At 40.1% G+C, this 17,654-nt stretch overlaps 1 non-coding gene across 1 annotated transcript; it reads right to left on the reverse strand.

The window, feature by feature from the left end:
* Window positions 1-410: 410 nt before the first annotated feature.
* LOC130953824 (small nucleolar RNA R71) lies at window positions 411-518 on the reverse strand. Its single transcript, XR_009075985.1, has one exon. It is a non-coding gene; the product is annotated as a small nucleolar RNA R71 (small nucleolar RNA).
* Window positions 519-17,654: the final 17,136 nt, after the last annotated feature.

A 17,654-nucleotide genomic window follows, 5' to 3' on the forward strand; every position in this document is an offset into this window, starting at 1 on the left:
GCACACATGGCAGCCGAAAACAACAATAATGCAAACAATGCAAGGAAGGTGCTGGGTGACTTTACTGCACCTATCCCGATTTCTATAGGAGAAGCATCTCTATCCCTGCCATTGGAGCAAACAACTTTGAGCTTAAGCCTCAATTAGTTTCTCTAATGCAACAGAATTGCAAGTTTCATGGACTTCCATTGGAAGATCCTCATCAGTTCTTAGCTGAATTCTTGCAAATCTGTGACACTGTCAAGACTAATGGGGTTGACCCTGAGGTCTACAGACTTATGCTATTCCCTTTTGCTGTAAGAGACAGAGCTAGGACATGGTTGGATTCACAACATAAAGAAAGCCTGGACTCATGGGAAAAGCTAGTCAATGCCTTCTTGGCAAAGTTCTTTCCACCTCAAAAATTGAGTAAGCTTAGAGTGGAAGTCCAAACCTTCAGACAGAAGGATGGAGAATCCCTCTATGAAGCTTGGGAAAGATACAAACAATTGATCAGAAAATGTCCTTCTGACATGCTTTCTGAATGGATCATCATAGGTATTTTCTATGATGGTCTCTCTGAACTATCCAAGATGTCCTTGGATAGCTCTGCTGGAGGATCTCTTCATTTGAAGAAGACGCCTACAGAAGCTCAAGAGCTGATTGAAATGGTTGCAAATAACCAATTCATGTACACTTCTGAAATGAATCCTGTGAACAATGGGACTAATCAGAAGAAAGGAGTTCTTGAGATTGATGCTCTGAATGCCATTTTGGCTCAGAACAAGATATTGACTCAACAAGTCAATTTGATTTCTCAAAGTCTGTCTGGAATGCAAAATGCACCAAGCAGTACTAAGGATGCTTCATCTGAAGAAGAAGCCTATGATCCTGAGAACCCTTCAATGGAAGAGGTGAATTACCTAGGAGAACCCTATGGAAACACCTATAATTCTTCATGGAGAAATCATCCAAATTTCTCATGGAAGAATCAAGAGAGACCTCAACAAGGTTTCAATAACAATAATGGTGGAAGAGACAGGTTTAGCAATGGCAAGCCTTTTCCATCATCTTCTCAGCAACAGACAGAGAATTCTAAACAGAACCCCTCTGACTTAGCAACTATGGTCTCTGATCTAATTAAAACCACTCAAAGTTTCATGACTGAAACAAGGTCCTCCATTAGGAATTTGGAGGCACAAGTGGGACAGCTGAGCAAGAAAGTTACTGAACTCCCTCCTAGTACTCTTCCAAGCAATACAGAAGAAAATCCAAAAGGAGAGTGCAAGGCCATCAACATGGCCGAATTTGGAGAGGAAGGAGAGGAAGTGAACGCCACTGAGGAAGACCTCAGCGGGCGTGCACTGACCTCCATTGAGTTCCCCAATGAGGAACCATGGGAATCTGAGGCTCAAAATGAGACCATAGAGATTCTATTGGACTTACTTCTGCCTTTCATGAGCTCTGATGAGTATTCTTCCTCTGAAGAGGATGAGTATGTCACTGAAGAGCAAGTTGCTAAATACCTTGGAGCAATCATGAAGCTAAATGACAAGTTATTTGGAAATGAGACTTGGGAGAATGAACCTCCTTTGCTCACCAAAGAACTGGATGACTTGTCTAGGCAGAAATTACCTCAAAAGAGACAAGATCCTGGGAAGATTTCAACACCTTGTACCATAGGCACCATGACCTTCAAGAAGGCTCTGTGTGACTTAGGGTCAAGTGTAAACCTCATGCCTCTCTCTGTAATGGAGAAGCTAGGGATCTTTGAGGTGCAAGCTGCAAGAATCTCATTAGAGATGGCAGACAACTCAAGAAAACAAGCTCATGGACTTGTAGAGGATGTTTTGGTGAAGATTGAAAACCATTACATCCCTGCTGATTTTATAGTCCTAGAGACTGGGAAGTGCATGGATGAAACCATCATCCTTGGCAGACCCTTCCTAGCCACAGCAAAGGCCGTGATTGATGTTGATAGAGGCGAACTGATCATTCAAGTGAATGAAGAATCCTTTGTGTTTAAGGCTCAAGGATATTCCTCTGTCACAATGGAGAGGAAGCATGAAGAGCTTCTCTCAAATCAGAGTCAAACAGAGCCCTCACAGTCAAACTCTAAGTTTGGTGTTGGGAGGCCACAACCAAACTCTAAGTTTGGTGTTGAACCCCCACATTCAAACTCTAAGTTTGGTGTTGGGAGGTTCCCACATTGCTCTGATCATTTGTGAGGCTCCATGAGAGCCATCTGTCAAGCTACTGACATTAAAGAAGCGCTTGTTGGGAGGCAACCCAATGTTATATTTTATCCATTTTCTTTTGTTATTTTATTTTTTTTTTTGTAGGTTGATGATCATAAGAAGACACAAAATCAATTGAAAAAGCAAAAACAGAATGAAAAACAGGAAGAAAAACAGCACACCCTGGAGGAAGAACCCACTGGCGTTTAAACGCCAGTGAGGCTAGCAGTTGGGCGTTTAACGCCCAGTCTGGCACCATTCTGGGCGTTTAACGCCAGAAAGGGGCACCAGACTGGCGTTAAATGCCAGAAAAGGGCAAGAACCTGGCGTTAAACGCCAGGAATGGGCACCAGCCCGGCGTTTAACGCCAGAAATGGCTCAAAACGAGATTTTGAATGCCATTTGGTGCAGGGATGACTTTTCCTTGACACCACAGGATCTGTGGACCCCACAAGATCCCCACCAACCCCACCACTCTCTCTCTCTTCTTCACCCATTCACCAATCACCTCAACTCCTCTTCCCCAAAAACCCTTCACCTATCAAATCCCTTCTTCCTCTTCACCACTCACATCCATCCTTCATAAAACTCCACCTACCTCACCATTCAAATTCAAACCACTTTCCCTCCCAAACCCACCCATCAATGGCCGAACCATGACCCCCCCTCTCCTATATAAACCCTTCTTCACCCCTTCATTTTCACACAACCTAAACACCACTTCTCCCCCTCTTTGGCCGAACACAAAAGCCATTCCCTTCTTCCTCATTTCTTCTTCTTCTACTCTCTTCTTTCTTCTTTTGCTCGAGGACGAGCAAACCTTTTAAGTTTGGTGTGGTAAAAGCGTTGCTTTTTCGTTTTTCCATAACCATTTATGGCATCCAAGGCCGGAGAAACCTCTAGAAAGAGGAAAGGGAAGGCAAAAGCTTCTACCTCCGAGTCATGGGAGATGGAGAGATTCATCTCAAGGGTGCATCAAGACCACTTCTATGAAGTTGTGGCCTTGAAGAAGGTGATCCCCGAGGTCCCTTTTTCACTCAAAAAGGGTGAATATCCGGAGATCCGACATGAGATCCGAAGAAGAGGTTGGGAAGTTCTTACCAACCCCATTCAACAAGTCGGAATCTTGATGGTTCAAGAGTTCTATGCCAATGCATGGATCACCAAGAACCATGATCAAAGTGTGAACCTGGATCCAAAGAATTATCTTACTGTGGTTCGGGGGAAATACTTGGATTTTAGTCCGGAAAGTGTAAGGTTGGCATTCAATTTGCCCATGATGCAAGGAGATGAACATCCTTACACTAGAAGGGTCAACTTTGATCAAAGGTTGGACCAAGTCCTCACAGTCATATGTGAAGAGGGCGCCCAATGGAAGAGAGATTCAAGAGGGAAGCCGGTTCAATTGAGAAGGCATGACCTCAAACCCGTGGCTAGAGGATGGTTGGAGTTTATCCAACGCTCAGTCATTCCCACTAGCAACCGGTCCGAAGTTACTCTAGACCGGGCCATCATAATTCATAGCATCATGATTGGAGAAGAAGTGGAAGTTCATGAGGTTATAGCCCAAGAACTCTATAAGGTGGCGGACAAGTCCTCTACCTTAGCAAGGTTAGCCTTTCCTCATCTCATTTGTCACCTCTGTTATTCTGTTGGAGTTGACATAGAGGGAGACATCCCCATTGATGAGGATAAGCCCATCACTAAGAAAGGATGGAGCACACAAGAGACCCCCTCATCATGAGATCCCTGAGATGCCTCAAGGGATGCACTTTCCTCCACAAAACTATTGGGAGCAACTGAACACCTCCCTAGGAAGAACTGAGTTCCAACATGGGACAACTAAGGGTGGAGCATCAAGAACACTCCATCATCCTCCATGAAATTAGAGAAGATCAAAGAATCATGAGAGAGGAGCAACAAAGACAAGGAAGAGACATTGAGGAGCTCAAGCACTCCATAGGATCTTCAAGAGGAAGAAAGAGCCGCCATCACTAAGGTGGACCCGTTCTTTAATCTCCTTGTTCTTTATTTTCTGTTTTTCGAATTTTAGTGCTTATGTTTATCTATGTTTGTGTCTTGTGATCATTAGTGTCTTAGTGTCTATGCCTTAAAGTTATGAATTTCCTATGAATCCATCACCTTTCTTAAATAAACAAATGTTCTTAAATTGAAAAAGAAAAAAAATTGCATGAATTTTGAATTTTATAGCAGTTTAATTATTTTGATGTGGTGGCATTACTTTTGTCTTCTGAATGTATGCTTAAACAGTGCATATGTCTTTTGAATTTGTGGTTCATGAATGTTGGCTCTTGAAAGAATGATGAAAAAGGAGACATGTTACTGAGGATCTGAAAAATCATTAAAAATGATTCTTGAAGCAAGAAAAAGCAGTGAATACAAAAAAAAAGAGGCGAAAAAAACCGAAAAAAAAAAGAAAAAAAGAGAAAAAGAAAGAAAAAGAAAGAATAAAGTTGTGATCCAAGGCAAAAAGAGTGTGCTTAAGAACCCTGGACACCTCTAATTGGGGACTCTAGCAAAGCTGAGTCACAATCTGAAAAAGGTTCACCCAATTATGTGTCTGTGGCATGTATGTATCCGGTGGTAATACTGGAAGACAGAGTGCTTTGGGCCACGGCCAAGACTCATAAAGTAGCTGTGTTCAAGAATCATCATACTTAACTAGGAGAATCAATAACACTATCTGGATTCTGATTTCCTAAAGAAGCCAATCATTCTGAGTTGCAAAGGATAGAGTGAGATGCCAAACTGTTCAGAGGCAAAAAGCTAAAAGCCCCGCTCATCTAATTAATACTGATCTTCATAGATGTTTTTGGAGTTCATTGCATATTCTCTTCTTTTTATCTTATTTGATCTTCAGTTGCTTGAGGACAAGCAACAATTTAAGTTTGGTGTTGTGATGAGCGGATAATTTGTACCCTTTTTGGCATTGTTTTTAGTATGTTTTTAGTAGTTTTAGTTGAGTTCTTAGTATATTTTTATTAGTTTTTAGTTAAAATTCACTTTTCTGGACTTTACTATGAGTTTGTGTGTTTTTCTGTGATTTCAGGTATTTTCTGGCTGAAATTGAGGGACCTGAGCAAAAATCTGATTCAGAGACTGAAAAGGACTGCAGATGCTGTTGGATTCTGACCTCCCTGCACTCGAAGTGGATTTTCTGGAGCTACAGAAGCCCAATTGGCGCGCTCTCAACGGTGTTGGAAAGTAGACATCCTGGGCTTTCCAGCAATATATGATAGTCCATACTTTGCCCAAGATTTGATGGCTCAAACCGGCGTTCAAAGTTACCCTCAGAAATTCCAGCGTTAAACGCCGGAACTGGCACCTAAATGGGAGTTAAACGCCCAAACTGGCATAAAAGCTGGCGTTTAACTCCAAGAAGAGTCTCTACACGAAATTTCTTCATTGCTCAGCCCAAGCACACACCAAGTGGGCCCGGAAGTGGATTTTTATGTCATTTACTCATCTCTGTACACCCTAGGCTACTAGTTTTCTATAAGTAGGACCTTTTACTATTGTATTAGAGAGCTTTTTGATCATGTTTTATGATTGAACTCACTTTGGGAGGCTGGCCATTCGGCCATGCCTAGACCTTGTTCTTATGTATTTTCAACGGTGGAGTTTCTACACACCATAGATTAAGGTGTGGAGCTCTGCTGTACCTCGAGTATTAATGCAATTACTATTGTTCTTCTATTCAATTCCGCTTGTTCTTTGTCCAAGATATCACTTGTTCTTCAACTTGATGAATGTGATGATCCGTGACACTCATCATCATTCTCACTTATGAACAAGGTGACTGACAACCACTTCTGTTCTACAAGCAAACAAGGCTCTAGTGTTTATCTCTTGGATTCCTGATACACGATGCATGGTTGATCGCCTGACAACCGAGTGCTCGCCTGACAAACGAGCCAGCCATTCCGTGAGATCAGAGTCTTCGTGGTATAGGCGAGAACTGATGGCGGCATTCAGAGAATCCGGAAGGTCTAACCTTGTCTGTGGTATTCTGAGTAGGATTCAATGATTGAATGACTGTGACGTGCTTCAAACTCCTAGCAGGCGGGGCGTTAGTGACAGACGCAAAAGAATCACTGGATTCTATTCCGGCCTGACCGAGAACCGACAGCTGATTAGCCATATGCTGTGACAGAGCATAGGAACATTTTCACTGAGAGGATGGGAGGTAGCCACTGACAACGGTGAAACCCTTGCATAAGCTTGCCATGGAAAGGAGTAAGAAGGATTGGATGAAGACAGTAGGAAAGCAGAGAGACGGAAGGGAAGGCATCTTCATACGCTTATCTGAAGTTCCTACCAATGAATTACATAAGTACCTCTATCCTTATCTTTATGCTTTATTCGTATATCACTATACCCATTTGAGTCTGCCTGACTAAGATTTACAAGGTGACTATAGCTTGCTTCATACCAACAATCTCCGTGGGATCGACCCTTACTCGCGTAAGGTTTATTACTTGGACGACCCAGTGCACTTGCTGGTTAGTTGTGCAAAGTTGTGTTTATGCCATGGTATTGAGCACCAAGTTTTTGGGGCCATTACTAGGGATTATTTGAGTTGTGAAAAGTAGTGATCACAATTTCGCACACCAGAACCCTGGACACCTCTAATTGGGGACTCTAGCAAAGCTGAGTCACAATCTGAAAAGGTCCACCCAATTATGTGTCTGTGGCATGTATGTATCCGGTGGTAATACTGGAAGACAGAGTGCTTTGGGCCACAGCCAAGACTCATACACTAGCTATGTTCAAGAATCATTATACTTAACTAGGAGAATCAATAACACTATCTGAGTTCTGAGTTCCTAAAGATGCCAATCATTCTGAACTTCAAGGGATAAAGTGAGATGCCAAAACTGTTCGGAAGCAAAAAGCTACTAGTCCCGCTCATCTAATTGGAGCTGAGTTTCCTTGATATTTTGGAGTCTATAGTATATTCTCTTCTTTTCATCCTACTTTGATTTTCAGTTGCTTGGGGACAAGCAACAATTTAAGTTTGGTGTTGTGATGAGCGAATAATTTATACGCTTTTTGGCATTGTTTTTAGTATGTTTTTAGTATGATTTAGTTAGTTTTTAGTATATTTTTATTAGATTTTAGTTAAAATTCACTTTTCTGGACTTTACTATGAGTTTGTGTGTTTTTCTGTGATTTCAGGTATTTTCTGGCTGAAATTGAGGGTCCTGAGCAAAAATCTGATTTAGAGGCTGAAAATGACTGCAGATGCTGTTGGATTCTGACCTCCCTGCACTCGAAGTGGATTTTCTGGAGCTACAGAAGCCCAATTGGCGCGCTCTCAACGGCGTTGGAAAGTAGACATCTTGGGCTTTCCAGCAATGTATAATAGTCTATACTTTGCCCGAGATTTGATGGCCCAAACCGGCGTTGCAAATCAGCCTCAGAATTTCCAGCGTTTAACGCTGGAACTGGCATAAAAATTGGAGTTAAACGCCCAAACTGGCATGAAAGCTTCAATGCTCAGCCCAAGCACACACTAAGTGGACCCAGAAGTGGATTTTTACGTCATTTACTCATTTCTGTATACCCTAGGTTACTAGTTCACTATTAATAGGATCTTTTGACATTGTATCTGTACCTCATGACACTTTACACGTTTCCTTGTGTACTTCTTACAGCATGAGTCTCTAAACCCCATGGTTGGGGGTGAGGAGCTCTACTGTGTCTTGATGGATTAATGCAATTGCTACTGTTTCTTATTCAATCATGCTTGCTTCCATTCTAAGATATCACTTGTTCTTAACCCGGATGAATATGATGACCCGTGACACTCATCATATTCTCAACTATGAACGCGTGCCTGACAACCACCTCCGTTCTACTTTAGATTGAGTAGATATCTCTTGGATTCTTTAATCAGAATCTTCGTGGTATAAGCTAGAATTGATGGCGGCATTCAAGAGAATCCGGAAGGTCTAAACCTTGTCTGTGGTATTCTGAGTAGGATTCAATGATTGAATGACTGTGACGAGCTTCAAACTCCTGAGGGCGGGGCGTTAGTGACAGACGCAAAAGAATCATTGGATTCTATTCCGGCCTGATTGAGAACCGACAGATGGATAGCCGTGCCGTGACAGGGTGCGTTGAACATTTCCACTGAGAGGATGGGAGGTAGCCATTGACAACGGTGAAACCCTACATACAGCTTGCCATGGAAGGGGCCTTGCGTGTTTGATGAAGAAGACAGTAGGAAAGCAGAGATTCAGAAGATGGAGCATCTCCAAAACCTCAGCCTGTTCCCCATTACTGCAAAACAAGTACTTATTTCATGTTCTTTTACTTTTCACAATCAACCCTGATAATCTTTGATATCCTGACTAAGATTTACAAGATATCCATAGCTTGCTTCAAACCGACAATCTCCGTGGGATCGACCCTTACTCACGTAAGGTATTACTTGGACGACCCAGCGCACTTGCTGGTTAGTTGTGCAGGATTGCAAAAGTGTGATTGCAATTTCGTGCACCACTGCCATATGGTCCACTTAAAGCAATACGTGGCCAGCGAATTCTAAAGCCTTGTGGGCCCAATCCAACTCATTTCTGATGCTATTTAAGCCAGGGATTGAAGGGGAATCAATATACTTTTACACACTAGTCATCATTAGTTTAGTTTAGCTTAGTTTTAGTAGTTAGAGTTAGTTTCTAAAGAGAGAAACTCTCACTTCTCTCTAGAATTAGGATTAGGCTTAGTTCTTAGATCTAGGTTTTCATTCATTCATTCTTCTACTTCTACTCTTCAATTCTTTGTTGTTACATTCATCTTCCTCTATTCTTTTGTTGTAGTGTCCTTTATGTTGTTCTTGTATTTTGTTGTAGATCTACTCTTGTTCCTTCTATTTTCTTTCCATTCAATCCAAGGTAATTCATAATAAATGTGTTTCTTTTAATTGTTGTTGTTAATTCCTTTCAATAATTGTTGTTAGATTTCATTCTTGTTGTCAATTTACTATGCTTTTCTTTTGTGCCTTCCAAGTGTTTGATGAAATTCTTGGTTGGATTTTAGTGTAGCTTTTGTTCCTCTTGGCTTTGGTAGAGTAATTAGTGACTCTTGAGTTATCTAATCCCTTTGTTGATTGATAATTAGAAGTTGCTAATTGATTTGAATGCCTCTAAAGCTAGTCTTTCCTTTAAGAGTTGATTAGGACTTGAGGAATCAAATTGATTCATCCACTTGACTTTTCTCCATGGTAAGAGGTTAACTAGGTGGGAGCAATGGACAATTTGTTATCACAATTGAGGAGGGTAACTAGGATAGGGCTTCTAGTTCTCATACCTTGCCAAGAGCTTTGTTAGTTGTTAGTTTATTTTCTTTGCCATTTATATTTCTTGTCTAAAATCTCAAAAATCCCAAAATAACTCACAACCAATAACAAGGCACTTTATTGTAATTCCTAGGGAGAACGACCTGAGGTTCAATACTTCGGTTTATAAATTTTAGGGGTTTGTACTAGTGATAAACAACTTTTTGTATGAAAGGATTATTGATTGGTTTAGAAATTATACTTGCAACGAGAATTCATTTGTGAAATTCTATACCATCAAAAATCTAATCATCAAAATGGCGCCATTGCCGGGGAATTACAATGGTGTTGTGTTATTGGTTATTGTATATATGTGAATATTGTGAATATGTTTACTTTTTGCTTCTTTATTAGTTTTTAGTTGTTCTCTTTATTTGTTACTATTTTTTGTTTTTGCCCTCTCTTGCTATCATGAATTCTCACTTTGGCTATGAGTGTAGTTACAACTATATTGTAGGTGATGAGAACTATAATGACAACATGCATCAAGGATGGGACAACCAAAGGTGGGAGGAGCCATATGCATATGATCAATCTTCATGGCAACAATCCCCACCAATGCACTATGAAGAAAAGCCATTCTATGATGCATATCAATCTAATGGCTATGGTGAATCACCTTGTGACTTCCAAGAACCACCACCATATGCCTATGAACTATATCCTCAACATAACTCTCAACCATACTCACAAGCCCCTTCTTACCAACCACCTTCATATGACCCTAATCCATATCCATCCTACCAACAACCATATGAGCCATATGAACCACATATAGAGCCACCACCATTCCAACATCAATATTTTCAAGAGCCACCTCCTCCACATTATTACCAAGGTGAACCACCTCCAATATATGAAAATTTTCAACCACAAGATGAATACTACTTTCCACCACAACCTCCCATGGAAGAATACTCATATCCATTGATCCAAGAGCCACATGATCCTAATCATATTATCCAAGAAGAACAAGAGTCAAGAGATCGTCTCAAGGAAGCATTGGATCAATTTCAAGCAACCATGGAGTGTGTTGTGCAACAAGTGGAAAGAGTGGAAAACATTGAACCACCACAACTCTACCAAGAAGAACCACCTTCCTACTATGAACCCTTCTTCCAAAATGATGAACCCTTCCACCCACCCCAATCTCTAATGGATGAAACCCTTGGTGTTCTTGTTCAAGGGCAAGAAGAGATGAAGAGGGATGTGCAAAATTTCATGGCCGCTTTGGATACGGTAACAAATCAATTAGCCTCCCAATGCTTGAACACTCAAGGAACTCCCATGGCTACATGTGGAGAATCAAATGAAGAACATAGCATGAAGGAGAGATTGGAAACTCCGGTGGGAAATGAGGGAAGTTGCTTTGTATTGGAACAATTGGAGGAAGCTTTAATTGTTGAAGACAAGGAAGAAGTGGTAGAAGACTTAGCCTCCATGGGAATATAGAGTTGAAGAAAACCCCTCCAAGATGATTGAAATTGATGCTAGGGAGGAAAGTGCACACCTTCCAAGGCATATTCCATATGAAGACTTGGATGGGATAGAGAAAGAATTGAGTTCCCTTGGTGATGAAGATCAAGCATCAAGTCTTAATGGTGAAGAATCCTTTGAGCATGAAGAACCTTCTCCGGTTGGATTTGAAAGCGTTGAGGAGGTAAATTTTTCTCACCCTTCCTATTATGATTTGAGTAAGGGAAAAGGTTTTGATAAAATTTTTGAACAAAGGATTGAGATTAAGAGATCTTGTGAAGAGGTGGAAGTCCCTAGAAATAGAAGAATGAGGGTTGGTTATGCTTTGTCAAGGTCTTTGGAAGCATCTTTGCCTAGGTTGCCATCTACACCTTCATTTGAGTAGGTGAAATTCATTTCTATTAGCTTTATTATCCCACTTGAATATGGTTTGTTTGAAACGGATGGCCAACTTAGGGAAGTTTGTGGGATGAAGCGTAAGCGGAAAAGGTTTTGTGGTGGGCGTTGCAAATCAAGGCTCATTATGGTTGATGCATCAAACATGAGATATAAAGGTTGGAGTAGTGCTCAAATAGATGGGTCTAGAAGGATTGTTGGCCACTATATGGAGAATTCACCTTACTCACCACCCGGGTGAATTAATAATGATGATCAACTTCAAGACGGGTGTGAAAATAAAGTGTGGGATCCCGGATTAGAAAAAGAGGATCAACATTGGAAGCCCCAAGCTTGTGAAGAACTCCATCAACACTTGGCTCAATCCATGAAGAATGGGGCACAATGGAGAACCAAGCATTGGTGGAAGTTCCAAGATGAATTCAAGCACAAGCCACCTTGAGAGGAGCTCCCCATAAGTCCAACTTAAGGACAATAAACAAAAGTGCTAGGTAGGAGACACCCCACCATGGTAACTTCTTTTCATTTTCTCTTTTTTTTTGTACACATTGGTAAAAGTAGTTTAATTTCGTGTTTTGATTAGTTTGTTGAGTTTAATTAGTATTTTATCATGTTAAATAAGGTTTTAGGGTGTTTTGGTAGCTGTTTGGAGGATTAGAATGCTTGGATTGGTACAAAAACATAGAAAAAAACAGAGCACCATCCATGCGTACGCGCACCGTACGCGTACGCGTCCATTAAGCATTTTTGCCAACCCACGCGGACGCGCCATGCACGCGTATGCGTGGATTGAGAAGTTTCACCTTCCATATATTGACCCGAGAGTTGTCCATACGCCGCGCCAATGTTGTGCCTTTGGCACAACCCCACTTGCGCTCACGCGCACATGATGCGTACACGCCACTCTCGAAATAAGCCATTGACGTGCGCGCGCCATGCGTGCGTACGCGCGGATGCCCTCATTTCAAACAATTCTTTTCCTCTCTTCTTTCCATTTCTTTCCTTCTCCTTTCTTCTTTCCTTCTTCTACCCCTCATCCAACACCTCCAAACACCATTGATAACCATTTATTTTAGTTAACTAATTAGTTAGTCAGTTAGTTGATAGTTAGTTTTAGTTAGTTCTTCATTTTATTTTCTCTTTTTCATTGTAAGTGTTGGATTGGTATTCTTATTTACCACTACTTGCTGCTGAGTATTAAAAAGGGATGTTATCTTAACATCATTATGTTTATAATCTCTGTTGGATTCTGTGATTGAGGTTATATTTGCTACTTGGTTTTGAGTTTTTCATGCTTACCTTTTAAGAATACCAAGTGATGAGAATTGCCTTCGAGCTTGTAACTCTTTTTGAATTACATGATTTGGCCACCATGTGATTTGAGCCTTATTTTGTGATTAGGCAACTTCTTGATGGATGTTGAGCATTTACCTTAATGCATGGTATTTTATGATTATATGCATCCATATGCTTTAGCTTGAATGCTTTCATGCTTCTTTAATGCTTATTTTACCTTACAAGTTAACTTAAAGCATCTCAAGCACACTAGGATAAGTGAAGTGCATGCTTCTTTTGTGACAAAACTTTTAGGCTAATGTGTGTTATAAACCGCGTAATTTAGAATTCACACACTTATTTGTCATTAATGTCACACTAATCAACCACTCAATTCTAGTGATTTACCTCACTCCAACAATGTATGCTTCCTTTCTTTTGTATTGTCTCATCTTATGGTGTTATATTTTTGTTTTTCATGATGAATACACCACAAGCAAACATGGAAGCAAGACTAAGAACACACAGCAACTCGGAGACTCGCCGTACCCCCTTGCTCATCGTTCAATGCACCGAGGACGGTGCAAACTTTTTAGTGTGGGGAGGTTGTCCGACCGGTCGGCGATTTTGGGTGACAAATTTCTAATCTCAACACTTTTGCATTTCATTTTAGGATTTTAGGATTGTTACTTTCATTTTTCTATTTTTGCATATATATACACAATAAGCTTAGTCAAAATAATGAAATTTTTCAAGAATTCTATCTATAGGGCACCAATTGATTTAAGTGAAAACTTTTCATAGAACTTGCTTGAATTATATATATCTTGTGGATCATATTTTTGAGCTAAGAACATAAGCTTGTGAGATTTGAGCCTAATGGTGTGGTTACATCTTATAACCACTTACTTTCCTTCTTGTGTGCATTATTCTCTTTCTATGATTGTGATCTTTGATTTGTTTAATTCTCTATTTCCATTATTTTGTGTATACATGCATTTATATGATTGAGGCCATCATTTTATTAACTCACTTATCCAAATAGCCAACCTTTTATATTCCTTTGTTAGCCAATGTGAGCCTACGCTTAACCCACTTGTTCTTACTTTAGCACATTACAAGCCTTAAAGTGAAAAATAATAATTGTCCCTTATTTGGATCTTCGATTAGCTTAGGCTAGTGTGTGAGTATCATTCAAGTGTGGGAATCTTGGAACATTGGATGAATAAAAGGGTAGTTTTGTATTGTTATTGAAAATATTGGGAATTGGGTACATACTCATGTATTGATCAAATGTAAAACCTTATGCATTGAGGCTCTTGTATATAGAAAGAAAAAAATGAGAAAAACAAAAGAAAAAGAAAAGAAAAATAATATGGAAAAGAAAAAAATAGAAAAAGAAAGAAAAAAAGAAGAAAAAAAGAAAGAAATAAAAAGGGGACAAAATGCCCCAAAGTAAAGTCCAATAAAGATCAATGCACAAGTGTTGTGAAATGAAAAGAAAATGCATGAGTATGTGAAAAAGTGAAAAAAAATGGGTAGTTAGGCTAGGTTTGAAATTGTATAGGATGTCATAGGTTAGGTGGAAAGTTTAAGCTTATCAAAGATTCAAATTTCAAGCTCACTTAACCATATATGCAGCCTACCTTGACCCTAGCCCCATTACAACCAAAGAAAAGACCTCATGATACTTGTATGCATGCATGAAATATATGTCGATTGTTAGAAGAAAAAAAATCTTAGAAAGCATGATTAGGAGAGAATTGAGAGAATCAACCCTAAACACTTGAGCGAATAGAGTGCAAACACTACCGGTGAGGGTTCGATTGCTCAATTACATGTTTCCACCCATAAGTGTCAATTTTCATGCAAGTTTGTAAAAATATTTAATAGCTCAATTCAATTGTGGTTTGGCATGGTTGTTAATACCTTTAGCCCTTGTCCATATATGCTTCTTGGGAATTGATTTATTTTGACCAAGCAATTGCATTCATTTAGATAGTTGCATATAGGTAGATTGCATTTAGTTAGTTTCCATTGAATAAATGCCATACCCTTACTTCATTCTTGGTTTTAGCATAGGACATGCTTGGTTTAAGTGTGGGGAGGTTGATAAATCCCATTTGTAGGGTTTATCTTGTGCTTGATTTAGGGGATTTTATAACCTTTTACCCACATTTATCCATTGAAATAGCATGGTTTTATAACTTCTCCGTTAATTGTGCTTAAGAGTGAAAACATGCTTTTTAGGTCTTAAAATAGCTAAATTTAATTCACCTTGATTCCAGTAGATGCCTTGATATGTTTGTTAAGTGATTTCATATTTAGGAGGCAAAGATTGGATTAAGGGAATAAAGAAAAAGCATGTAAAAATGGAGAACTCATGAAGAAATGAAGGAATCCAAAAGCTGTCAAGCCGACCTCTTCGCACTTAATCGGCCATAACTTGAGCTACAGACGTCCAAATGATGCGGTTCTAGTTGGGTTGGAAAGCTAACATCTGGGGTTTTGAAATGATATAAGATTTACCATGATTGCTACACGTATGGTGACGCGCACGTGCACTGTACGCTCACGCGTCGTTGCTGCCATATGGTCCACTTAAAGCAATACGTGGCCAGTGAGTTCTAAAGCCTTGTGGGCCCAATCCAACTCATTTCTGATGCTATTTAAGCCAAGGATTGAAGGGGAATCAATATACTTTTACACACTAGTCATCATTAGTTTAGTTTAGCTTAGTTTTAGTAGTTAGATTTAGTTTCTAGAGAGAGAAGCTCTCACTTCTCTCTAGAATTAGGATTAGGCTTAGTTCTTAGATCTAGGTTTTCATTCATTCATTCTTCTACTTCTACTCTTCAATTCTTTGTTGTTACATTCATCTTCCTATATTCTTTTGTTGTAATGTCCTTTATGTTGTTCTTGTATTTTGTTGTAGATCTACTCTTGTTCCTTCTATTTTCTTTCCATTCAATCCAAGGTAATTCATAATAAATGTATTTCTTTTAATTGTTGTTGTTAATTCCTTTCAATAATTGTTGTTAGTTTTCATTCTTGTTGTCAATTTACTATGCTTTTCTTTTGTGCCTTCCAAGTGTTTGATGAAATGCTTGGTTGGATTTTAGTGTAGCTTTTGTTCCTCTTGGCTTTGGTAGAGTAATTAGTGACTCTTGAGTTATCTAATCCCTTTGTTGATTGATAATTAGAAGTTGCTAATTGATTTGAATGCCTCTAAAGCTAGTCTTTCCTTTAAGAGTTGATTAGGACTTGAGGAATCAAATTAATTCATCCACTTTACTTTCTTCCATGGTAAGAGGTTAACTAGCTGGGAGCAATGGACAATTTGTTATCACAATTGAGGAGGGTAACTAAGATAGGACTTCTAGTTCTCATACCTTGCCAAGAGCTTTGTTAGTTGTTAGTTTATTTTCTTTGCCATTTATATTTCTTGTCTAAAATCTCAAAAACCTCAAAATAACTCACAACCAATAACAAGACACTTTATTGTAATTCTTAGGGAGAACGACCCGAGGTTCAATACTTCGGTTTATAAATTTTAGGGGTTTATACTAGTGACAAACAACTTTTTGTATGAAAGGATTATTGATTGGTTTAGAAACTATACTTGCAATGAGAATCCATTTGTGAAATTCTATACCATCAAAAATCTAATCATCAAGTGCTAACGAGAATTCTATTTGTCAACCACCCGTACGGAAAAATCATGAAACTCAACTCACGGATGGGTGTGAAGATAAGATATGGGATCCCGGTTCACTATGTGAAGACCAACTATGGGGACTCATATCTTGGGTAGAACTCTATCCTAGATTGGTGAAGATGGTTGGAAATTCTATCAACCAATTGAGAAGCAAAGATCCTTGGAGATTCAAGGATGAGTACAAGCATAAGACGCCATGACAATGAGCTTCCCAAATGTCCAACTTAAGGACTTAAACTAAAAGTGCTAGGTGGGAGACACCCCACTATGGTATACTCTTTCCACTCTCTTGTAGACTTCATTACTAAGTGATTTAAGTTACCATTGTAGGTAGTTCCCCATTCATTTTAGTCGCCTTAATAAATTGATTGTTAGCATTTTGACATGTATGTTGTGCTTATTAGTATATGAATAAATCTTAAAATCAAATTGCATTTTTGTGAATTGTATGATTTTTGATTGAATAAGGAGTTGTAGGCACTGTAGGGAGTTTTTGGGCAAATAAATAAAAAAAGGAGGTCGAACGCGCGCGAACGCCGTATGCGCACGCGTCCATGAGCAGATGTACCAAGATGCTAATTCCAAAGAGTTGGGCCACTCTTATGCGAGCGTTAGGCTTTTAGCCCAACTCATTTCACGCGAGCGCACACATCGCGCACGCGCGCCAATAAACAAAAGTGTCAATGAACGCGGATGCATACCTGCCGCGTACGCGTCACCTGACTGATGCCACCATTCCATACATGCCTCCCGAGAGTTAGGCGAGTGCTGGGCCAGCACTATGCCTCCAGCCCAATTCCTAGCACGCGTGCACGCACTATACGCACACGCATCCTTACCAATTTTCACTACAAACGCGTGAGCATACAAGGCGCGCACGCGCCATCCCCAAATTCATCAATGCACGCGGACGCGCGTTGTGCGCACTTGCATCGATTCGAAAACAGGGATAACCCTAGGGCGCGATGGATACTCGCGCAGATGCACCCCTCAACCCCTCTCTTCTCCAATGTCTCTTCTATACCCCTCTTCTTCCTTGTCACACTCCGACCACCACACCGGCGATGACCGCCGCCGCAACCTCTAACCATCACCCTCATTTCTTCCCTCTCTCGTTCACACGCAAACTCTCTCTCCCTCTCACCCATCCCCCCTCTCTCTCACTACCACCATCCAGTGCCGCCGCAGCCACCGGTGAACCCATCCCTCC

The sequence above is a fragment of the Arachis stenosperma genome, chromosome 9 (assembly GCF_014773155.1).
Source record: "Arachis stenosperma cultivar V10309 chromosome 9, arast.V10309.gnm1.PFL2, whole genome shotgun sequence".
In the NCBI taxonomy this organism is placed as follows: Eukaryota; Viridiplantae; Streptophyta; class Magnoliopsida; order Fabales; family Fabaceae; genus Arachis; species Arachis stenosperma.